The sequence below is a fragment of the Pelmatolapia mariae genome, linkage group LG9, assembly GCF_036321145.2.
Source record: "Pelmatolapia mariae isolate MD_Pm_ZW linkage group LG9, Pm_UMD_F_2, whole genome shotgun sequence".
Classification (NCBI taxonomy): domain Eukaryota; kingdom Metazoa; phylum Chordata; class Actinopteri; order Cichliformes; family Cichlidae; genus Pelmatolapia; species Pelmatolapia mariae.
Window position 1 is genome coordinate 1,464,004 of NC_086235.1, and position 23,830 is coordinate 1,487,833.

General features: G+C 42.0%; 1 protein-coding gene across 2 annotated transcripts in view; it reads left to right on the forward strand.

Annotated features, from left to right (window-relative positions):
• The first annotated feature begins 534 nt into the window (after positions 1 to 534).
• LOC134634091 (serine/threonine-protein kinase Nek7-like) overlaps positions 535 to 23,830 on the forward strand; it is a 214,400-nt gene continuing 191,104 nt past the window's right edge. The window contains exon 1 of one of the 2 annotated variants that reach the window (XM_063483158.1): positions 535 to 566. The gene's annotated coding sequence lies outside the window, so the exon portion shown is untranslated. Of the gene's footprint in view, positions 567 to 709; positions 741 to 23,830 lie in introns of those variants that run through there. The other variant, XM_063483156.1, reaches the window with a different exon arrangement.

Genomic DNA, 23,830 nt, shown 5'->3' on the forward strand with positions numbered 1-23,830 from the left:
TTTTGTTGGTGTTCCTCAGTTTAGTTAGTTTTCCTCATGTCCAGCAATAAACCTGAGTTTGAGTTCACTTTCGCCTCCGTGAGTCTGCATATCAGGTCCTCCATTCCTGCTGCCGCACACAGACCATGACATTTCTAAGCTTTAAATCTCTCTGGCAAACTTCTGAGCATTTTTGTTTTTTTGCATAATATTGGCTTATTAATAAACAATATATATGTATGTAATTTGAAGGAGTCATTTGGTGTCACCCAGTAGCCAAGGTACAGAAGGCGCAGGGGGCTGCGATGACGAGCCCGCAGGCCCTGCTGGCAGCCAGTCGCGCCAGAGCAGACCAAACCCAGTCCCAGAGGTACGAGGGCACTCCACCCCCTGAAAGAGCTGAGGAGAGCCCCAGATGTGGGGTCAGTAACTGTCCCAAAATGCAGTGCGTGTCCTGGATGGACTAAAGAAGGCTGAACGAAGTTTAAAAACTACAAGTCCCAGCATCCTCTGTGTTTAGGGAGGAGCAGTGAAAGTGTTGATCCTCCGTTCAGAGCAGCATGAGCAGGAAGGTGGAGCTGAGGCAGGTGAGTGTTAACATGAATATGTTTCTTCTTATGACATAAAATAATTCCACGCTGTTCGTGTCTGTGGGTGAAACGTGAGGCCGGTCGGTCCTCTGAGCGCTGGTTTCCTGTAAGTAGAGAGGAAGTGAGTTTAGCTGAGAGAGCAGGAGGAGAGTGAGAGCTGTGCTGAGGCAGGTGAGTGTTAACACCGCTCTGACATTACTGTGTCTCTGTGGCGGGAACAACAGGCTCCGTCCGTGGAGGCAAAAATAATCAGACTTTGGTTTTTCAAAGGAAACTACTTTTTGTCGGGAGAGGCCCTTAATCACCGGATTTTTAAACACTAAAATGGCGACAGAAACTCTGTGAGTGGAGTTCAGGCTGACTTTGGACCTTTCTCAATTCTAAGTTTGCGAGTACGTACTCGCGTTCTGGGCGAGACCGGACTTGCCGAGACCGCACGGGAGTACGGACTTGCCGAGAACGCGAGCAATGCCAGCAATGTGGATTGTCAACACTAAAAACAATCAGTAAGCAAAGACAACAGGGATCAATTTCTTCTGTTTATTTAGCACCCACAACATTTGTAGTCGCCTTCTGCAGGGGAAGTCCACACACACTGTGTGGTACCACTTTCCGCAGAAGGTGCATTTAATCTGCAAGATTGAATGAGATTGTCAGAGTCAGTCATCTGAAGTCAGACTCTTGAGTAAAGTGACTAAACATGTTACAATGTGCAGATACTGCATATTTCTGTGCAACAGTCTTATATGTGTATCACTTGATGTTTTCATGCGTCCTTTATGTGCTGCAGTGTCTTTAAAGTGCAAAGGCATGCAGGTTACGTGAACTATAATTTTGCTGTTGGTGCATCAAAGTGACCCAGTGATGTTGAAGTAACCCATTTAAGGTGCTTCCATCTGAGGTATTGATTTGGTTATCTTACCCACTCATCGGTTTCTGCACCTGAGCTTCTCTCACCACAGGCACGACATAGCTGGGAAATGTCATCTAAAAATATATATGCCACAATGAGGAAATACACAGAAATATTTTAAATGGAGGCCCAAATGCCGTTTCTCAGGTATGCCTGAGTTTTGGATCAGAGAGAGCGCTGTGTCCAGTCTGAGCCTGGCAACCCCCTCCTCCTCAGCAGGGTAGAGGAGATTGGTCCCCGAAAGTATTTGTTCTGCAAGCTGAACATTTTCTACTCATTAGAATCTGTTCATTCAGGTACAATACACCATGAGCATTTTACTTACCTTGCATACAAAGACGCCACAGGATGTAAGGTCCTGCTGTTTTGGATGGGCAACAGTTGAGCATGTCCATTTGCCAATGGCTGGACATTTTCTCCTAACTAGAGCTCTGTAACAAACAGGTACTGAATGTTACTCAGTGCAGCAGCCTTATGTAATTCACATGTACAAGTTAGAAAAATGACTGCTGTGGTTAACATTAGCCTTTTTTGCTTACCTTGTTACATCCCTGCACTTATCCATTTGTGCTTGTGTTGCCCCAAATGGGTCAACAAAGACAACCCGCATCTCTTTTAGATACATTATCTTGAAAAACAAATGAGAATCATGTTAAACCTAGTAATTTCCTTTTAAATCCTCATGGCTGTGTGATGTCTTACAATGAGTGTCCAGTGTCTGTTGTCACAGACTGCTCCATCTGCTATGTGATAGTCAGTAGATGGGTTCCAAATTGAAGATCACGTGCAAGTTTTGGAGACTGTTTATTACTAATCACTGTGTAACTGCTGTACATTCACAGTAACTGCCATCTCCTTACAAATGTTTATTAGATTGACCACACTTATACAGACTGTATATAACAACCAACTCTAAAATGTTCGTTTGCAGAGAAAAGGCACAGGCAGACTACACTAACGATATGTGATGTTACAACACTAGTGAAATATTAGTGTGAGTAGTAATATAGCTTTAGGTTTTTTTGCCCCCCACCCCCCACACCCCTCACCCCCTCCCCTTTCCCCCTGCGCGTCCATGTGAGTACATGTACGCGTGCGTGTCCCCCTGTAGTAGCCACTTTTGCTCGTGCATGTGAGTTCAGGGGTCATATGAGTTCATAAGTGTTTAATAGGCGTTTTATTTAATGTAACCATTATGTGTTTTAATTAAACTGCTTTAAGGATTGTATAGCTCTCAGCGCTCTGTTATTTACACATAGATGATTTAATTTAGCTAGTATAGGGGTATTTCACTCTTCTTTTGTGCTCTGAAACACACAGAGGCCAATAGTTTCAAACAGAGTGCCACAAATAACATGTATCAAAAACAAGTCATAAAACAATAAAAGCGGATCCCTTATCAAGAGCATCCCAGCACACACATCCCAACTGTAGTTCCATAGTTTCCACTTTTTTAGAGCATCCCAGGACACACATTTATCCCTTTAGAAATAAATTTTTCTTGTGATACTTCTAAAAATACACATATTCACACCTAGTCACTAGTCAATGTTCCTTTAATGCAACTACCCTATAACTATCTACTAGTCACACAAACATACTGCAACAGTAAGACTCGGTGATTAGACACAGTGGTTACGGGTGGGTCCCCAACAGTCAGCAAAACAAGTCATAAAACAATAAAAGCGGATCCCTTATCAAGAGCATCCCAGCACACACATCCCAACTGTAGTTCCATAGTTTCCACCTTTTTCTTTACAACCTGCTCTTTACATCTGCATCTCAGAGGCCAACTGAAACCAAATTCACCTATATAAAAACACCCCATCAGACACACAGTATTTTCCTCAGCACGTCACAACTGCCGCAAGGTATATCGTTTTAACTTTTTATTTTTTCGGATCCCAGACACAGCGGTGTGAGGTAGTTAGCACGCAGTTTGAACATGTAGAAAACATTGTTTGGAACACATCAGCAGAGAGGTAGAATTCATCGTTGTTCATAAGAGTTTAATTTAATCAAACCTCATTTTACAGATCTAAGTGGCTCCTCATCACTAGCCAATTCACCATTTTATTTAAATATCTGAATTTTCGGAATGGTGAGCAAAAACAAGTCATAAAACAATTAAAGCGGCTTCCTTATCAATAGCATCCCAGCACACATCCCAACTGTAGTTCCATAGTTTTCCACCTTTTTCATTACAAACAGTTCCTTTATCTCACCATGTCAGAGGTCAACTGAAACCATGTCCAACCCCAGATGGTAATGACACCTCCTAGTGGTCTGGTCTAGCGCATATACATATAAAACGGTCTCTTTCACCATTTGGTACATCAACAGAGTGACCTAAGGAACACAGACACCTCTAACTAAGGAGTGCAGGATGACGTCGGTATCAACCGTGACGAGCAGCCAGGACAGCGCCCAAGCCACAGCCGCTCTAGGTACGTCTACAGGCGTATGCACCCGAGGCCCTCATCATAAAAAGCAACGCTGTGAAAACGCCGTAGATGGGACTGAGTTTAAGTTAGAATATCGAGGCAGTAATGGGTATGTGTATACCGTTAAATATACCAGCGGAGCAGTTATACTTCGTGTAGATTGTGGTGAGGGAGTGCTTTGGGGGGAGTCACAAGTCATGTCTACTAAAAACTGGAAACTCTTTCGCACTGTTGTTTGTGCGGACTTGGACAATGTGGGCTTCCCAGAGAGGCTGTATGTTTCCCAGTGGAACAGTCCAACAGGCCCTGAGCTTTACAGGGTCGAGGCTGATCGTTTCAACCGCAGCCCCGATGACTTTATTTTTCTCAGTGTATGTGTTGACAGGGAAAGTCTTATTGCTGCCAGAGGGGTTGAAAACTGGAGGTTAAATCCTTACCCTCTAAGCATAGAAGAGCGCACTACATGGTTTAAGGACATGTTTTTTATACAGTGGTGCGACTGGAGAGCTATGCTGTGTCTGTTTAGCCAGATTGACGACCCCATCAAGAGGGATAGGGTCAACACTGCGTACGAGGGTATTAGAAAAAGCCTTGTTTTTGATGATTTTGCGACTTGTCCGAAGACTGGCATGCCTTCTGCCCTGTGCAAACCTAAAATCATAAGGCCGTCTGACAACTAAATAAACCAAATGGTAGGTGAAACGTGTGTGTGTGTGTGTATCTATGCAACAAAATATAACATCGTTTTATTGTTCTCATTTTTCACAGGGAGACATGCTAACATGGGACCTCTCAGACTCGCCAGACTCCCCACCACCAGCGTTGCTAATCCAGACCCCACCACCTCCTCCCCCCTCTCCATAGTTGCTGCAGGATCCTACAGGATCAGGTCTGTGTGAGGAAACCATTATCGACATTAAGCTTGCAACCAACCACCTGGTGATGTTGGCGCTAAGCGCCTTTCTACAGGAAACATGTTACAGATGTCATACAGCTCATCCCAGTCAACTGCAACACAGCTGCTTGCTCGAATTGCCCGAGTATTACTTTGACACCCTCTATGATGATGTGATGCTAAGGCTCAAGACATTCCGATTCATCCCCGCCATACGCCTGTTTGTACGCTCATACACAGTCGATGGGACTAGAACACAATTCAGCAGGACTGCAGAACACACCATGACTGAACTGAGATCATCACAACATATAGTATGCGCAATTAATGACAATATTGCACTGCTGCTAGAAGCAAGTCGTTATGCCCGTCGTGTTAAACCAGTCATGCTTCGCATGATTGGTAACTACTGGGCTGGGAGACATCTGGTTTAATGTATGTTGTTCAGTATTCATTGTCTGTGTGAATGAAATAAAAAGACATGTTAACACCAACATCTTAGTCATTTGTGTGCCGACTTTGCTTCCCACACAGAGCGTTTCTGACTTACGGGCGTTGCTTATACAATAGAGAAAAGCAACAATACAGCGTGTTTCTCTGCTCCAAGACATCGGAGGGCCTTTCACACGGTAAGCATGTCTGTTATACCCAGTGCATAAATGTCTGTATGTCAGTGCTGATTATTCAAACCCTGTTTAAAATGTGACACATATGTTGTCCGAAAACAATTCCTCTAAATTTGCAAAGTTACTGATTTAAAAATATATTTTCGAATTTTTAGTTTTTTTAGTCAAACATATGATAGACTCTTGAGCATATTTATATAGCTATATTCACAATGGTATAACTATGCTAAATAAAAGATGCCCAAGCACCAATGCACTCTAATGCAAGCCTCTGAACTGTATGTTGATAAGTGCATGAAGCGTACCTCTACCTCTATAGCTGAAAACAGTTTGTATCCACACTCTGAGGGTCTGCTGAATTGGTTTTAATATGGCACTTTTTACAAACTGCAGATGATGAATTCCTCTTTATTGGAGAAAGCGTCCTTAAGCTATTGTTGCTCATACTTACTGAGTTCCCTAGCTACTTCCTTACTATGTCAGTAAACTTTTTGAAAAGGAAAGTGTTGTAGATTTAAAAAGACATCCTAATTGAAGCAAAGGCAAAAAAATTTGAATGAATTTTATGTGACTGTTCATATTAAAGCCAACAACAAGTGAAAATCCAAAACTGGCTCCAATCCTTTGTATTAATGATCTCCCCCTCCTCTCTCTCTCTCTCTCTCTCTCTCTCTCTCTCTCTCTCTCTCTCTCTCTCTGTGTGTGTGTGTGTGTGTGTGTGTGTGTGTGTGTGTGTGTGTGTGTGTGTGTGTGTGTGTGTGTGTGTATGCCTTACAAGTCAAATAATACATTAGCCACACTTAAAAAAAAACATCTGACTTTCATTTAGAACTGAGATTATAAGTTGTAAGCAGAAATCTTATGCTCAGCCAGAAACATGTTTCCCCACTTTCACAATGCTGAGGTGTCAAATCCACAACCCCCTACAGATGGTTTGTTACACGCGGGTGAGAAGGGCAAGCTTTACTTACACAGCCTCACACACAGTAGAATTTTACATTTTTTGGGTACAATGGTTTAGTCACAGATGTAACTTCTACTTTTGAAAAAGATCACTCCACCTGTATATTTCTTAAGAAATTACCAGTAAGCATCTTCATTAATACAAAGGATTGGAGCCAGTTTTGGATTTTCACTTGTTGTTGGCTTTAATATGAACAGTCACATAAAATTCATTCAATTTTTTTTGCCTTTGCTTCAATTAGGATGTCTTTTTAAATCTACAACACTTTCCTTTTCAAAAAGTTTACTGACATAGTAAGGAAGTAGCTAGGGAACTCAGTAAGTATGAGCAACAATAGCTTAAGGACGCTTTCTCCAATAAAGAGGAATTCATCATCTGCAGTTTGTAAAAAGTGCCATATTAAAACCAATTCAGCAGACCCTCAGAGTGTGGATACAAACTGTTTTCAGCTATAGAGGTAGAGGTACGCTTCATGCACTTATCAACATACAGTTCAGAGGCTTGCATTAGAGTGCATTGGTGCTTGGGCATCTTTTATTTAGCATAGTTATACCATTGTGAATATAGCTATATAAATATGCTCAAGAGTCTATCATATGTTTGACTAAAAAAACTAAAAATTCGAAAATATATTTTTAAATCAGTAACTTTGCAAATTTAGAGGAATTGTTTTCGGACAACATATGTGTCACATTTTAAACAGGGTTTGAATAATCAGCACTGACATACAGACATTTATGCACTGGGTATAACAGACATGCTTACCGTGTGAAAGGCCCTCCGATGTCTTGGAGCAGAGAAACACGCTGTATTGTTGCTTTTCTCTATTGTATAAGCAACGCCCGTAAGTCAGAAACGCTCTGTGTGGGAAGCAAAGTCGGCACACAAATGACTAAGATGTTGGTGTTAACATGTCTTTTTATTTCATTCACACAGACAATGAATACTGAACAACATACATTAAACCAGATGTCTCCCAGCCCAGTAGTTACCAATCATGCGAAGCATGACTGGTTTAACACGACGGGCATAACGACTTGCTTCTAGCAGCAGTGCAATATTGTCATTAATTGCGCATACTATATGTTGTGATGATCTCAGTTCAGTCATGGTGTGTTCTGCAGTCCTGCTGAATTGTGTTCTAGTCCCATCGACTGTGTATGAGCGTACAAACAGGCGTATGGCGGGGATGAATCGGAATGTCTTGAGCCTTAGCATCACATCATCATAGAGGGTGTCAAAGTAATACTCGGGCAATTCGAGCAAGCAGCTGTGTTGCAGTTGACTGGGATGAGCTGTATGACATCTGTAACATGTTTCCTGTAGAAAGGCGCTTAGCGCCAACATCACCAGGTGGTTGGTTGCAAGCTTAATGTCGATAATGGTTTCCTCACACAGACCTGATCCTGTAGGATCCTGCAGCAACTATGGAGAGGGGGGAGGAGGTGGTGGGGTCTGGATTAGCAACGCTGGTGGTGGGGAGTCTGGCGAGTCTGAGAGGTCCCATGTTAGCATGTCTCCCTGTGAAAAATGAGAACAATAAAACGATGTTATATTTTGTTGCATAGATACACACACACACACACGTTTCACCTACCATTTGGTTTATTTAGTTGTCAGACGGCCTTATGATTTTAGGTTTGCACAGGGCAGAAGGCATGCCAGTCTTCGGACAAGTCGCAAAATCATCAAAAACAAGGCTTTTTCTAATACCCTCGTACGCAGTGTTGACCCTATCCCTCTTGATGGGGTCGTCAATCTGGCTAAACAGACACAGCATAGCTCTCCAGTCGCACCACTGTATAAAAAACATGTCCTTAAACCATGTAGTGCGCTCTTCTATGCTTAGAGGGTAAGGATTTAACCTCCAGTTTTCAACCCCTCTGGCAGCAATAAGACTTTCCCTGTCAACACATACACTGAGAAAAATAAAGTCATCGGGGCTGCGGTTGAAACGATCAGCCTCGACCCTGTAAAGCTCAGGGCCTGTTGGACTGTTCCACTGGGAAACATACAGCCTCTCTGGGAAGCCCACATTGTCCAAGTCCGCACAAACAACAGTGCGAAAGAGTTTCCAGTTTTTAGTAGACATGACTTGTGACTCCCCCCAAAGCACTCCCTCACCACAATCTACACGAAGTATAACTGCTCCGCTGGTATATTTAACGGTATACACATACCCATTACTGCCTCGATATTCTAACTTAAACTCAGTCCCATCTACGGCGTTTTCACAGCGTTGCTTTTTATGATGAGGGCCTCGGGTGCATACGCCTGTAGACGTACCTAGAGCGGCTGTGGCTTGGGCGCTGTCCTGGCTGCTCGTCACGGTTGATACCGACGTCATCCTGCACTCCTTAGTTAGAGGTGTCTGTGTTCCTTAGGTCACTCTGTTGATGTACCAAATGGTGAAAGAGACCGTTTTATATGTATATGCGCTAGACCAGACCACTAGGAGGTGTCATTACCATCTGGGGTTGGACATGGTTTCAGTTGACCTCTGACATGGTGAGATAAAGGAACTGTTTGTAATGAAAAAGGTGGAAAACTATGGAACTACAGTTGGGATGTGTGCTGGGATGCTATTGATAAGGAAGCCGCTTTAATTGTTTTATGACTTGTTTTTGCTCACCATTCCGAAAATTCAGATATTTAAATAAAATGGTGAATTGGCTAGTGATGAGGAGCCACTTAGATCTGTAAAATGAGGTTTGATTAAATTAAACTCTTATGAACAACGATGAATTCTACCTCTCTGCTGATGTGTTCCAAACAATGTTTTCTACATGTTCAAACTGCGTGCTAACTACCTCACACCGCTGTGTCTGGGATCCGAAAAAATAAAAAGTTAAAACGATATACCTTGCGGCAGTTGTGACGTGCTGAGGAAAATACTGTGTGTCTGATGGGGTGTTTTTATATAGGTGAATTTGGTTTCAGTTGGCCTCTGAGATGCAGATGTAAAGAGCAGGTTGTAAAGAAAAAGGTGGAAAAACTATGGAACTACAGTTGGGATGTGTGTGCTGGGATGCTCTTGATAAGGGATCCGCTTTTATTGTTTTATGACTTGTTTTTGATACATGTTATTTGTGGCACTCTGAAACTATTGGCCTCTGTGTGTTTCAGAGCACAAAAGAAGAGTGAAATACCCCTATACTAGCTAAATTAAATCATCTATGTGTAAATAACAGAGCGCTGAGAGCTATACAATCCTTAAAGCAGTTTAATTAAAACACATAATGGTTACATTAAATAAAACGCCTATTAAACACTTATGAACTCATATGACCCCTGAACTCACATGCACGAGCAAAAGTGGCTACTACAGGGGGACACGCACGCGTACATGCACTCACATGGACGCGCAGGGGGAAAGGGGAGGGGGGGAGGGGTGTGGGGGGTGAGGGGTGGGGCAAAAAAAGTACAGCTATATTACTACTAGTGTGAAAACCGTCTTGTTCAAGACGTTTTTCTTATGGGCAAAAAATATTAAAATCATGATGAACAGGGGTGGTGATTCCTATGACTTTGTGTATATAATGTGGAATTTTGTACAATTTAGGCCAATAATAAATACATGATATCATTTCATTCAGTTCAAAGGTTTATTTGCATGACGCACAAACAGACACAATTGAAAGGTACAAATTGTGCATGTAATGAATTCAAACGTGGTGCAGATATGTGTCACAAGTTGATCTGGCTGTAGGCTGTGGCACTTGGCCAGAGGTCGCGCTGGTTGATTCGAGTCCATGTTAGTGCACAAAGTAAACTGCATGCTTTAGTTGTGCAGCAAAAATGCTGAAATCAGAGTAATAAAACGTACGAGGGGGACGATAACGACGACTAGAGTCTCCCGATCGTTTACTCTTGCTGTCCTGTGAACAACATCGGCGTGGTGTTAATTGTTTGCCATTTTCGCGATCGCGTCGCGCATGAGGATATCACCAGGTAAACTCGCGACATTTTTAAACATTTTGTTGTTCAACAGCATCAAGACTGACGGAGTGTGTTTGAGATAACCTCACAAGTGTCACAGGTGACACATTTGGCATTTTTTTGCTGGTTTGTCGGTTGCAGCTCCTGAAACGCAAGTCTGCCACACATCTGTTCAACCAAATCCAGTTAATCTGCGACGCCAGTTAATCTGGAACACCGACTTTAGTGATCCTCGACCTCGCTGTCTGCTATGGAGCTGGCGGGTCACAGACGTCTCCGTCTGAACATGTTTGGAAATATATGACATCTTGATAAATCGAGCAGATATTTGAAGTTTACGCAGCTACATTCTCGCTTGAAAATAACTTGAAAGTGTATTTTCTTACCCAGAAAGAGTAATATTTAAAAGTTCTTAGCCCCGCTCGTCCGCCATTGCCGCGTTTGAGTTTTGGACGAAATGCATTCTGGGATATTTAGCTGTCCCTTTTTTTTTAATTTTTTTTTTTTTAAAGAACTTTATTTAACAAACAATGAGTATACAACATACGAACAGATGAAGCATTCAAAAGAACAGAACATGAACACACAAAACCAGGGGTAAAAAGAAAAAAGTAATAATTATATGAATACACACAAAAATTCACATATATATATTGTTTTGAGAGCCTTTTTGTTGGTGGAGTCTGATATTGATTGTATGTACAATTCCACAACCTTAAAAAAAGATGACAGAAATATGGTGTTTTATTAGTAAACTTATATTTATGGATAAAAAATTTAGCTAAAAATATTAACAAATTTATTATAAAAAAAACCCCATTAATCATTCTTCTTGGGGAACTTAAAGAACCAGAATAAAACATTTTCCCACCGTAAAGAAAACACCCTTAAAATATGGACAATAACAAAACTGCTAAATTCCTTCCAGAATCTCTGTGTAGAAGAACAGTACAAAAAAAGATGTGTCACAGTTTCTGCATGATCCCCACAGAAAGTACAATTAGTATTTATGTCTCTTTTTAATTTTTACCATGTAGTGACTGGCTGGATAACATTTATGTAGAATTTTAAATGAGACTTCTTTCAACTTATTTACAATCAAATATTTATGGGGGATCATCCAGACTGTCTTCCACTTGATATCTGGAACATATCGGTTCCAATAAGTTCAATTCAATTCAATTCAATTCAATTCAATTCAATTTTATTTATATAGCGCCAAATCACAACAAAAGTCGCCTCAAGGCTCTCTCCCATATATAAGATATTATATATGGGAGAGAGACGATATCATCTTGGAATAAACTACGTATTCTCTTATTGCTGTTACCAAGTTCCTGTGAAAAGCAGATTTTTCCTACTGCTGACTCAGCTGGATCAGATATTAAGCTGTCAGTGTTTTTATATAACATTAAAGTCCCTGAGGGTATGGCACCAAGCACCACTGAGAATTCCTGAACACTGATTGGAAAATTATATAGTGCAATAAAGTCATTGTAAGTAAGTAGTTGTCCCTCTTTATTAACCAGCTGAGCCACCAATAGGATCCCATGTTGGATCCAAGTTTCCAGGAAAAGTGATTTATTTTTAAATAAAATATCTCTGTTGTTCCAGATGAGGTATTTGTGTGGTGAGAAGTTGTGTTTATAAATGAGGACCTGCTAAGAGGATGAAAGTTTTACAGGGAGTTTCCTCACATTGTAATTACAATTTAAAATAAAATTAAAGCCACCAAAACGAGAGAAAATACAATATGGTACAAAGTTCCAGATAGAGGTAGGGTTTTCAAGAAAATGTTTAGCCCAATTAATTTTGAAAGTGTTATTTAGTAGAAAAGTCTAAGACAATAAGCCCACCTGATTCGTACTTATTCATCACAACAGTTTTTCTAATATAATGCGTACGGTTTTTCCATATAAAATTAAAGAGCATACGGTCAATGTCTTTACTAATTTTCTTATCCAGATGTAAGGAGAGAGCAGCATATGTTAATCGGGATATCCCTTCAGCTTTAGTAATCAACACTCTACCTTTCAAAGACAAGTCCCTTTGCAGCCACTGGTTGAACCTTTTCAGGGTTTTCTGTATAATTGGAGTGAAGTTTGAAGAGCATCTTGATTTTTGGTCTTTGGATATTAACAGTCCCAAGTATGTGACTTCTTGTTTAACAGAAATATTACAGATAGTATTTGCAGGGCAGTCTTTAATTGCTAGTAACTCACATTTTTTTTAGATTTAGGCATAAACCAGAGGCCTCAGAGAAATCACTAATCACACTAAGGGCTGGACGGATTTGGTTTGCATTCTTCAAGAAGAGTGTGGTATCATCGGCTAACTGGCTGATGACAAGCTCCTTATCAGCTATGGTGATTCCTTGTTCAACACTGTTTGAAATATTAGTTGCAAGAATTTGTGTACAAAGTAAAAATAAATATGGTGAAATAGGACATCCTTGGCGAATACCACGTTTCAGGTCAAATCTCGGGGTGGAGCCTTTAATCATTTTAATAGAACTATTGCCATTTGTGTATAAGGTTTTGACAGCTTTACAGAAAAACTCTCCAAAACCAAATTTTTCCAAAGAGTGGAAAATAAATTGATGTTCAATTGTATCAAAAGCCTTATAAAAATCCAGGAAGAGAATGAAGCTATTGTCAGGTACCAAATCAGAGTAATCAAGTAAATCCAAAACCAGTCTAATGTTATTAGAAATGTGTCTATTTCTCATAAAGCCTGATTGTGTCTCATCGATAACTGTGTCCAATACCGCTTTAATTCTGTTAGCAAGTATTATAGCCATAATCTTATAGTCATTATTGAGCAGGGAAATGTCTCTGGGCCCCCCCCGCAAGGGGGGCGCAGTATGAAAAGGGGGGGAAACAAAACGCTTGGACACTGCTAGCACGGGGCGCCCACACAAGCGCAAAGTAGGAGATGAAGCATCGCTGAATATGTTTCCAAACCAACTTCATTCTAAGCCAAAGACTAGAAAATATGCTGAAGCATATCTTCCCTTTGGCTTCACCTGCACAAGTGCCGAGGTAGGTCTCCCCTGCAGAATTGGTGGATGTGTTTGTGCTTGTGCGTGCGCGTGTGCATGCGTGAGAAGGGGGGAGGGAGGCACGAACATTTTTCTTGTAAAACAAAGGGGAGCCTAGCAAAAAAAGTTTGGGAACCACTGATGTAGTCTGAGATTCCACCTCCTGGAATATCTTTCCAACTCAGATATTCTCTGTTGGCAGTTGGCCACTCGACCTTCCTCTTTAGTTACTTTTTTTCCAGGTCGCAAACTTTCCCCTTCATATCTTTCATTTCCGCGCACACAAAATCAATCGTCTTTTTGAGACCCTCAATCTTGAGCGTACTGATTAGGCATTCTGCTGCTTCTTCCTTATGATTGTTGTATCTTCTCTTGTTTAGTGAATTGTTAGTGTTAACAGCATAATGTTGAGGTTTTACCGTTGTTCACAAACTTTCTGTGCAGAACTGGGTAGAGAGCGTCTACTCACTCCGCCATCTTGGCACCCCTCGGAGTGATATTTAGCTGTACCAAGTCCACACAAGTCACCACCGATGCATGCTCAATAAAACAGGTGGAGCGAGAACACATCCGGGACTTTTTCGCGTTCTTGGCTTGATGCGTACTTTGAATTGGAACAGTACTTTATATACATTACATTCATTTCATCACGATTGGACTACTGTAATTCACTGTTTACATGTCTAAACAAAAACTCCCTGGAGCGCCTGCAGATTGTCCAAAATGCTGCAGCAAGGCTTCTGACAAGAACATCTAAGTACTCTCATGTGACACCGTTGCTTATAGAGTTGCACTGGCTCCCCGTTAAATTCAGAGTCCATTTTAAGATACTGGTTCTGACATTTAAAGCTCTTCAAGGACAAGCACCAGCCTACATCATTGAACTTTTACAGCCCTATGTCCCTAATAGGTCTTGTGATCAGGGCCTACTTGTTATTCAGCATACTAGGCTGAAAACCAAGGGTGATAGAGCTTTTGCCACTGTGGCCGCCAGACTGTGGAACTGTCTTCCTCAGAACTTAAGATCTGCAGACTCATTGATTACTTTTAAAAAACAGCTAAAAACACATCTTTTTAGAATTGCATTTTGTTAACTTTGGACTGCTTCTGTTTTATACCTTGTGAAGCACTTTGTGATCTTTTATCTAGAAATGTGCTATATAAATAAAATTTTACTTACTTTTTTTTTTTACTTACTTGGTCTCTGACTGATGACGTATCACGAGAATGCAAGTACGCACAAGTACGCATATTGAGACAGGGCCTTTATGAAACTCTGGCTGTGCCCCAATCCAGTGACCGCACGCTTCGGAGTGCGCGCAGTTCGCGTACTAGGAAGTACGAGAAGTGCGGAAGTGCGAGGCTTGTGAAATGGGGCGGTGTGGCCTTTGTCATGCTCCTCAAGTTGCCTAGCAACCATGATACTAACATTTCATACTGCATTGTTTGACAGAAATGAAGGAGAAAAAATGTTTTTTTGTTCACTCATTTTTTTATGACATCACTTTGATTAGTTGAGTATCTGAGTCTGAGACCACAGGACTGTAAAACCTGATTGTTGGGCTTCATTTCTGTACTGAACAGTCATTTCAAGATTAGTTAGTAAATAACAATTAGCTAATGTTGTTCATGAGACTAAAGTCATCTCACTTTGGTAATGTAAATATAATATGGCCAATATTAAAGTTAGTATTATATTAATCACGATTAATTCAATTCAATTCAATTCAATTTTATTTATATAGCGCCAAATCACAACAAAAGTCGCCTCAAGGCGCTTTATATTGTACAGTAGATCGCACAATAATAAATACAGAGAAAACCCCAACAATCATATGACCCCTTATGAGCAAGCACTTTGGCGACAGTGGGAAGGAAAAACTCCCTTTTAACAGGAAGAAACCTCCGGCAGAACCAGGCTCAGGGAGGGGCGGGGCCATCTGCTGTGATTGGTTGGGGTGAAGAAGGAAAACAGGATGAAAGACATGCTGTGGAAGAGAGACAGAAATTAATAACAGATATGATTCGATGCAGAGAGGTCTATTAACACATAGTGAGTGGCTGGAAAGGAAAAACTCAATGCATCATGGGAATCCCCGGCAGCCTACGTCTATTGCAGCATAACTAAGGGAGGATTCAGGGTCATCTGGTCCAGCCCTAACTATATGCTTTAGCAAAAAGGAAAGTTTTAAGCCTAATCTTAAAAGTAGAGATAGTGTCTGTCTCCCGAATCCAAACTGGAAGCTGGTTCCACAGAAGAGGGGCCTGAAAACTGAAGGCTCTCCCTCCCATCCTACTTTTAAATACTCTAGGAACAACAAGTAAGCCTGCAGAGCGAGAGCGAAGTGCTCTAATAGGGTGATATGGTACCACAAGGTCATTAAGATAAGATGGGGCCTGATTATTTGTGAGGAGCAGGATTTTGAATTCAATTCTGGATTTAACAGGAAGCCAATGAAGGGAAGCCAAAACAGGAGAAATCTGCTCTCTCTTTCTAGTCCCTGTCAGGACTCTTGCTGCAGCATTTTGGATTAACTGAAGGCTTTTCAGCGAGTTTTTAGGACATCCTGATAATAATGAATTACAGTAGTCCAGCCTGGAAGTAATGAATGCATGAACTAGTTTTTCAGCGTCACTCTGAGACAGGATATTTCTAATTTTAGAGATGTTGCGCAAATGGAAGAAAGCAGTCTTACATATTTGTTTAATATGTGCGTTGAAGGACATGTCCTGGTCAAAAATGACTCCAAGGTTCCTCACAGTGTTACTGGAGGCCAAGGTAATGCCATCCAGAGTAAGAATCTGGTTAGATACCATATTTCTAAGATTTTCAGGGCCGAGTACAATAACCTCAGTTTGATCTGAATTAAGAAGCAGAAAGTTAGCGGCCATCCAGGTCTTTATGTCTTTAAGACATTCCTGCAGTTTAACTAATTGGTGTGTGTTACCTGGCTTCATGGATAGATAGAGCTGCGTGTCATCTGCATAGCAGTGTAAATGTATGCTATGTCTTCTAATGATGCTGCCTAGGGGAAGCATGTATAATGTAAATAGAATTGGTCCTAGCACTGAACCCTGTGGAACACCATAATTGACCTTAATGGGTGAAGAGGACTCTCCATTTACATGAACAAATTGGAGTCTATTAGATAGATATGATTCAAACCACTGCAGCGCAGTACCTGTAATACCTACAGCATGTTCTAATCGCTCTAATAGGATATTATGATCAACAGTATCAAACGCAGCACTGAGGTCTAGCAGGACAAGCACAGAGATGAGTCCACTGTCAGAGGCCATAAGAAGATCATTTGTAACCTTCACTAAAGCTGTTTCTGTGCTGTGATGAGCTCTGAAACCTGACTGAAACTCTTCAAATAAGCCATTCCTCTGCAGATGATCTGTTAGCTGTTTGACAACTACTCTTTCAAGGATGTTTGATATGAAAGGAAGGTTGGAGATTGGCCTATAATTAGCTAAGACAGCTGGATCTAGAGATGCTTTTTAAGTAAAGGTTTAACTACAGCCAGCTTGAAGGCCTGTGGTACATAGCCGATTATTAGAGATAGGTTGATCATATTTAAGATTGAAGAATTAATTAATGGCAAGACTTCTTTGAGCAGTTTTGTAGGAATGGGGTCTAAAAGACACGTTGATGGTTTGGAAGAAGTAATTATTGAAGTTAACTCAGAACGATCAATTGGAGAAAAAGAGTCTAACTTAACATTGATGGTACTAAAAGTAGCTGTAGACGATATTACATCTGTGGGATGATTATTGGTAATTATTTCTCTAATGATAAAAATTTTATTTGTGAAGAAGTTCATGAAATCATTACTAGTTAACGTTAAAGGGATGGTTGGCTCAAAAGAGCTCTGACTGTTTGTCAGCCTGGCTACAGTGCTGAAGAGAAACCTGGGGTTGTTCTTATTTTCTTCAATCAGTGACGAATAGTAAGATGTTCTGGCTTTGCGGAGGGCTTTCTTATAAAGCAGCAAACTATTTCTCCAGGCTAAATGATGATCCTCTAAATTTGTGACACGCCATTTCCTCTCCAGCTTACGAGTTATCTGCTTTAGGCTACGTGTTTGAGAATTATACCACGGAGTCAGGTACTTCTGATTTGAGGCCTTAGTTTTCACAGGAGCTACAGTATCCAGAGTCGTACGTAGTGAGGAGGTAAAATTATTAACAAGATAATCGACCTCTGTTGGAGTAGCGTTCAGATAGCTGCTCTGCTCTATGTTGGTACAGGGCATTGAAGATGATAACAGTGGGTGGATTATATTCTTAATCTTAGTTACAGCACTTTCAGAAAGACATCTACTGTGATAAAGTCTACTCTCCACTGCTGTGTAATCAATTATTGTAAATGTAAATGTTATCAGGAAATGATCAGACAGCAGAGGGTTTTCAGGAAACACTGTTAAATGTTCAGTTTCTATGCCATATGTTAAAACAAGATCTAGAGTGTGATTAAAGTGGTGGGTGGGTTCTTTTACATTTTGGGAGAAGCCAATTGAGTCTAATAACAGATTAAATGCCATGTTGAGGCTGTCATTGTTAGCATCTACATGGATGTTAAAATCACCCACAATAATTATTTTATCTGAGCTGAGCACTAAATCAGATAAAAAGTCTGAGAAATCAGAGAGAAACTCTGTGTAAGGCCCAGGTGGACGATAGATGATAACAAGTAAGACTGGTTTCTGAGTTTTACAGCTGGGTTGGACGAGGCTAAGCATCAGGCTTTCAAATGAATTAAAAGTCTGTCTTGGTCTTTCGTTAATTAATAGACTGGTGTGAGAAATTGCTGCCACACCGCCCCCTCGGCCTGTGCTTCGAGGTTTCTGGTAGTTAGAATGACTCGGGGGTGTTGATTCATTTAAACTAACATAATCATCCTGCTGCAACCAGGTTTCTGTAAGGCAGAGTAAATCGATTTGTTGATCAATTATTAAGTCATGTACTAACAGAGACTTGGAGGAGAGAGACCTAATATTTAATAATCCACATTTGACTGTTTTACTCTTTGGTTCAGATGTGGATACTGTATTGTTCTTTCTTTGTGATTTTTTATGTTTAAATTGTTTGTTGCTGGTTTTTGGTTTGTTTTTTGTCTTTTTGGGAGCTGACACAGTCTCAATGGAGATGGGTTTTTGGGGGGGGTAGCAGGAGGAGAGAAGCTGCAGAGAGGCGTGTAAGACTGCAACTCTGCTTCCTGGTCCCAACTCTGGATTCAGGCGGTGGCGGCGGCGGCGGTGGCGCTGCTGTGCGCGCACGCACGCCTTCGCTCGCTCGCTCGGGGCTACTGAGCCCTGTCGACCAGGGCGAGGCAAGCCCTGTCGACCAGGGCGAGGCAAGTTATTGACCATTAGTTATTGAGCAGTGAGCTTGAACTCTGTGTCAAAGATTCAAGTTGCAGTTATTTATATTTCCTATCATCTTAAATCTTCACTCAAAGACAAGTATCTTTGACAGTCTATATATAGATGTATTATATATAAGAGACAAATATTGTTCTTTTAATATGTTGGCATTACTAAATTTGGCTCAATGCTTACATATATGTGTAAATAGAAAATGTACAAGCTGTGATGACTATGTCTGATAGAATGAAGAGTAGACTGATACATTAAATATTCCTTTATTGGGTGTATTCCATTACAGATTACACAATACATGCCCCAAAATGTATTCTGTAACGTATTCCGTTACGTTACTCAATGAGAGTAACGTATTCTGAATACTTTGGATTACTTAATATATATATATTATCATGCTTTTTACAACTACATGAATGTACTTTTGCTGTGTGATTTATTACTATTACTCAAGGTCCGCGGCTCTGAACCGTAGTAAAGGGACCTTTGGCTAATACGTTGGGTTCGTGTCGGGCTTGTAGCCGGAAAATAGCTTTACTTTGTTGTCTGGGTCATGTACTCTAAGCCCCAGGTCTAGGTACCCTTGCCCCTGGAGGGGGAAACTGCACCCAGACCCAGGTAGTGTTACCCTTTTCCCTGGGGTGGAGAGATGCAGACTGCCCCGACTCGGCAGCAGCAGGGAGGCCCCACATTCCAGATCCCAATCGGACGGCCAACTCCTCCTAGCCCCCCCCGCTCCAAGAGGCCGCAGAGAACGGGGGTGTGTGAAGACTCCAAACCTCCCTCCGCCCCCCTGTAACGGAATACAGTTACTCATATTTTGTATTTTAAATACATAACGGCGGTACATGTATTCCGTTAATCCCCAACACTGATAACACATAACATCCTTATAGAATATGATGTAACACTATAGATCAACTTAGCTCAGAATATATAAAGCATATAAACAATTACAGCAATATGATGCAACAAACACAGCAGCACTACTAATCCAAAATACTCAAAGCTTCATAGAACTGAAACAAACATTTATTTTTAGCTCCATTCTGCTGCTGATACATACTTTAGGTTCCTGAATATTAAACTTGTTGCTGCCTTTCATAGTGTGTAACTTGAAGGCCCTGAGTACTAGGGGAGCAACGATACACAAAATTCACGGTTCGGTTCGGTTCGATACTTTGGTGTCACGGTTCGATATTTTTTCGATACAAAAAAATGTTCATGCCTTTTTAATTTGTCATTTATTAAAATTATAAATATATATTTTAACTCAAAAGTACAGTTTTTAAATGTAATGTTGCTGAAACAACAAAGTAATAAAAAAATAAATCTATCTGATCGAGAAATCACTCATATTTGGAAAAGAGAGTTTATTAAAGAGAAATGGCTCTTTCCAAAATAAAAGCTATACTATACGCTTGTTCTGGGCTATATTCTCAGCAGCATATTACACATATCAGGTCCCCATAAGGAGAATCATGTGCTAACGGCTGTCTAAATGACTCGGGTAAAGTTTGTAGCATGCGTGCTTGTTGTTTTTGTCTGCTTCCACTTGTCTTTGCACTAGGATGATGTCGGCGTAAATGTGCAGTCATATTTGTTGTGTTCCCACTAGTGCTGTCAGCGTTAATCTCGTTGAAATGACGTTAACGCCACAACACGGCAAATCTCAGTTAACGAGTTACCGCGGATCGCCCCGTGCTTGGGGCTGGATGGCGTCAACACGTTAACGAGCTAACTGCGCTAACGCACTAGTTCCCACCAATGTAATTGAGCATTGCGTGGCACATCCGACATACTGTTTTACTTTTGTCCATCAGGGTCATACGTCACATGAAGACCAAAATAGTTCCAAACGCCAGATCTGAATGAGGGTGGGGGAGGTTCAGTTTGCCATGTTGCAACGAGCTTAACTTCTGTCGCGCTAGCTTGCGCTGCGCTCAGTGGATCTGTGCTCGACAGTGCAGCCTAGGCGGATAAGTCGAACGCAGATTCACTACCAAGGCAAGGGCTAGTGAGCCTCCTCCTGAAAGCCTGTCTCAGGTATGCTTTTATCCAAACCTGACTAGGTGTGGCCAATCGGCACCAGCTGAACTCACTGAGGAGATCAGGGGCTGCAGAGGGGCCTAAGAATCTTTAGAGAGAAGAAAACACAAACAACAGCAAACAATTAACAACAATATTAATAAAATAATTAATAAATAATAAAATTCCAACATTAAAAACGACAAATTACACAGAGCTACACAGGAAAATATGCAGAAAGACGAAAGAGAGAAAAACTAATGAACAAACGGTGCTGTGCAAAGAAGAAAGGTGGACAGTAGAAATACAGCAGTGGGTGAATGCTGGGCCTCTGCAGATGATGTTGATCTGTGAGCAGATGTGGACCCAACAGAGCAGCTTGTAAGAACTGACCCTTTTAACTGAAACTAATGCTTTCTTTTAAATGCTGAAACACGTTGTTTCAGCATTTAAAAGAGCATTTATGGATCATGGAGTTTCAAAGCACAAGGGAATTATTTCTAAATACCATTAATATTTTACATTTTAACATGGATTTCAATGTTAATATTTCAACACATTTTATTAAATGGAATTTTTAACATGGTTAAAAACCAATACGTTGATTAACTAAAATAAATAAACCAGTTAAAGAAAAACAGGAAAATGTAAAATAACCCCCAAAAATGTCATTATGATTGTTTAGAGGAGAGGTAATCACAACTGGATCAGAGGATACTCTCACCTTTCTGTTCCGTCTTGATTCTAATAATCCAATGGGAAAACTGCATACCCTGGATAATCAGTGGAAATACAGTGGAAATCCAAATCCTCTCTAAGTTACAAACCACAGGGAAACTGGAAATTCTCAGAAGTTTTAATCCAGCTGGGAAAACAATCCATCCATCCATCCATCCATCCATCCATCCATCTTCTTCCGCTTATCCGGGGCCGGGTCGCAGTGGCAGCAACCCAAGCAGAGAAGCCCAGACCTCCCTCTCCCCAGCCACCTCCTCTAGCTTATCCGGGGGAACACCAAGGCGTTCCCAGGCCAGTCGACAGACATAACCTCTCCAGCATGTCCTGGGTCTGCCCCGGGGCCTCCTCCCGGTGGGAGGCCTGAAACACCTCACCCAGGAGGCGCCCAGGAGGCATCCTTGTCAGATGCCTGAACCACCTCAGCTGGCTCCTTTCGATGTGGAGGAGCAGCAGCTCTACTCTGAGCCCCTCCCGGATGGCTGAACTTCTCACCCTATCTCTAAGGGAGAAGCCAGCCACCCTTCGGAGGAAGCTCATTTCTGCGTGATCTTGTTCTTTCGGCCACTACCCACAGCTCGTGGCCACAGTTGAGGGTAGATCGACTGGTAAATTGAGAGCTTCGCTTTTACACTCAGCTCCCTCTTCACCTCGACGGACCGGTGCAGCGTCCGCATCACTGCAGCCGCAGCACCAATCCGTCTGTCGATCTTCGGCTCCCTTCTCCCATCACTCGCGAACAAGACCCCGAGATACTTGAACTCCTCCACTTGGGGCAGGAACTCATCCCCGACCCGGAGTGGGCACTCCACTCTTTTCCGGCTGAGAACCATGGCCTCAGATTTGGAGGTGCTGATCCTCATTCCCGCTGCTTCACACTCGGCTGCGAACCGTTCCAGTGCGAGCTGGAGGCCATCACCTGATGAAGCCAACAGAACCACATCATCCGCAAAAAGCAGAGATGAGATTCTGAGGCCACTGAAGTGAAAGCCCTCCGCCACTTGGCTGCGCCTAGAAATCCTGTCCATAAAAATTATGAACAGAATCGGTGACAAAGGGCAGCCCTGGCGGAGCCCATCACCCACTGGGAACGAGCCCAACTTATTGCCGGCAATGCGAACCAAGCTCTTGCAACGGTTGTATAAGGACTGAATGGACCGTAGCAATGGGCCAGACACCCCATAGTCCTGCAGCACCTCCCACAGGACACCCCGAGGGACACGGTCGAATGCCTTCTCCAAGTCCACAAAACACATGTAGACTGGTTTGACAAACTTCCATGCACCATCAAGTATCCTTGAGAGGATAAAGAGCTGGTCCAGTGTTCCGCAACCAGGACGAAAACCGCATTGTTCCTCCTGTATCCGAGGTTCGACTAGCGGACGAACTCTCCTTTCCAGCACCCTGGCATAGACTTTCCCAGGGAGGCTGAGGAGTGTGATCCCCCTGTAGTTGGAACACACCCTCCGGTCCCCCTTCTTAAAGATGGGGACCACCACCCCGGTCTGCCAGTCCAGGGGTACTGCCCCTGATCTCCAGGCAACATTGTAGAGGCGTGTCAGCCAGGACAGCCCTACAACGTCCAGAGCCTTCAGGAACTCGGGGCGGACCTCATCCATCCCAAGGGCTCTGCCACCAAGTAGTTGTTTAACTGCCTCAGTGACCTCTCCCCTGGAAATTGGCGGCTCATCCCCCTCATTCCCAAACTCTGCTTTGGGAATGGCACACAGTGTGTGGCATCAACTGTCAAACATAGAGGAGAAAGTGTGATGGTCTGGGGCTGTTTGCTGATCCAGGGTCAGTGACTTGTACAGAGCTCCACAGCATCCTGCAGCACCATCCAGTACCCTCTGGTTGGTCAGGGGTTCGTCCTACAGCAAGATAACAACTCAAAACATAAGTCCAAGCTACACCAGAACTACCTCAGGAACAAAGAACAAGACAGTGAGCTTGAAAACATGGAGTGTCCAGCACAGTCTCCAGACTGAAACCCCATCGAGCTGGTTTGAACTGGACAGAAGAGTGAAAGCAAAGCAACCTATAAGGTCCACATTTATGGGAACATCTGCTACAGATATGGGAGAATATCTCATTTCTATTGTAGACAGAATGCCACGGGTGTGTTAAGTCAAAAGTTTAGAATAAACTTTGGTCTATAAATGTATTTCATGATTTTTTTTTTAACTCCAATTGCTTATTTGTACTAAGATTTCATTTCAGAGTGCAATGAGACATTAAACTGGATATTTTCAATAAAACACTGGAAAGATTGGGGTGTTCTAAAACGTTTGAC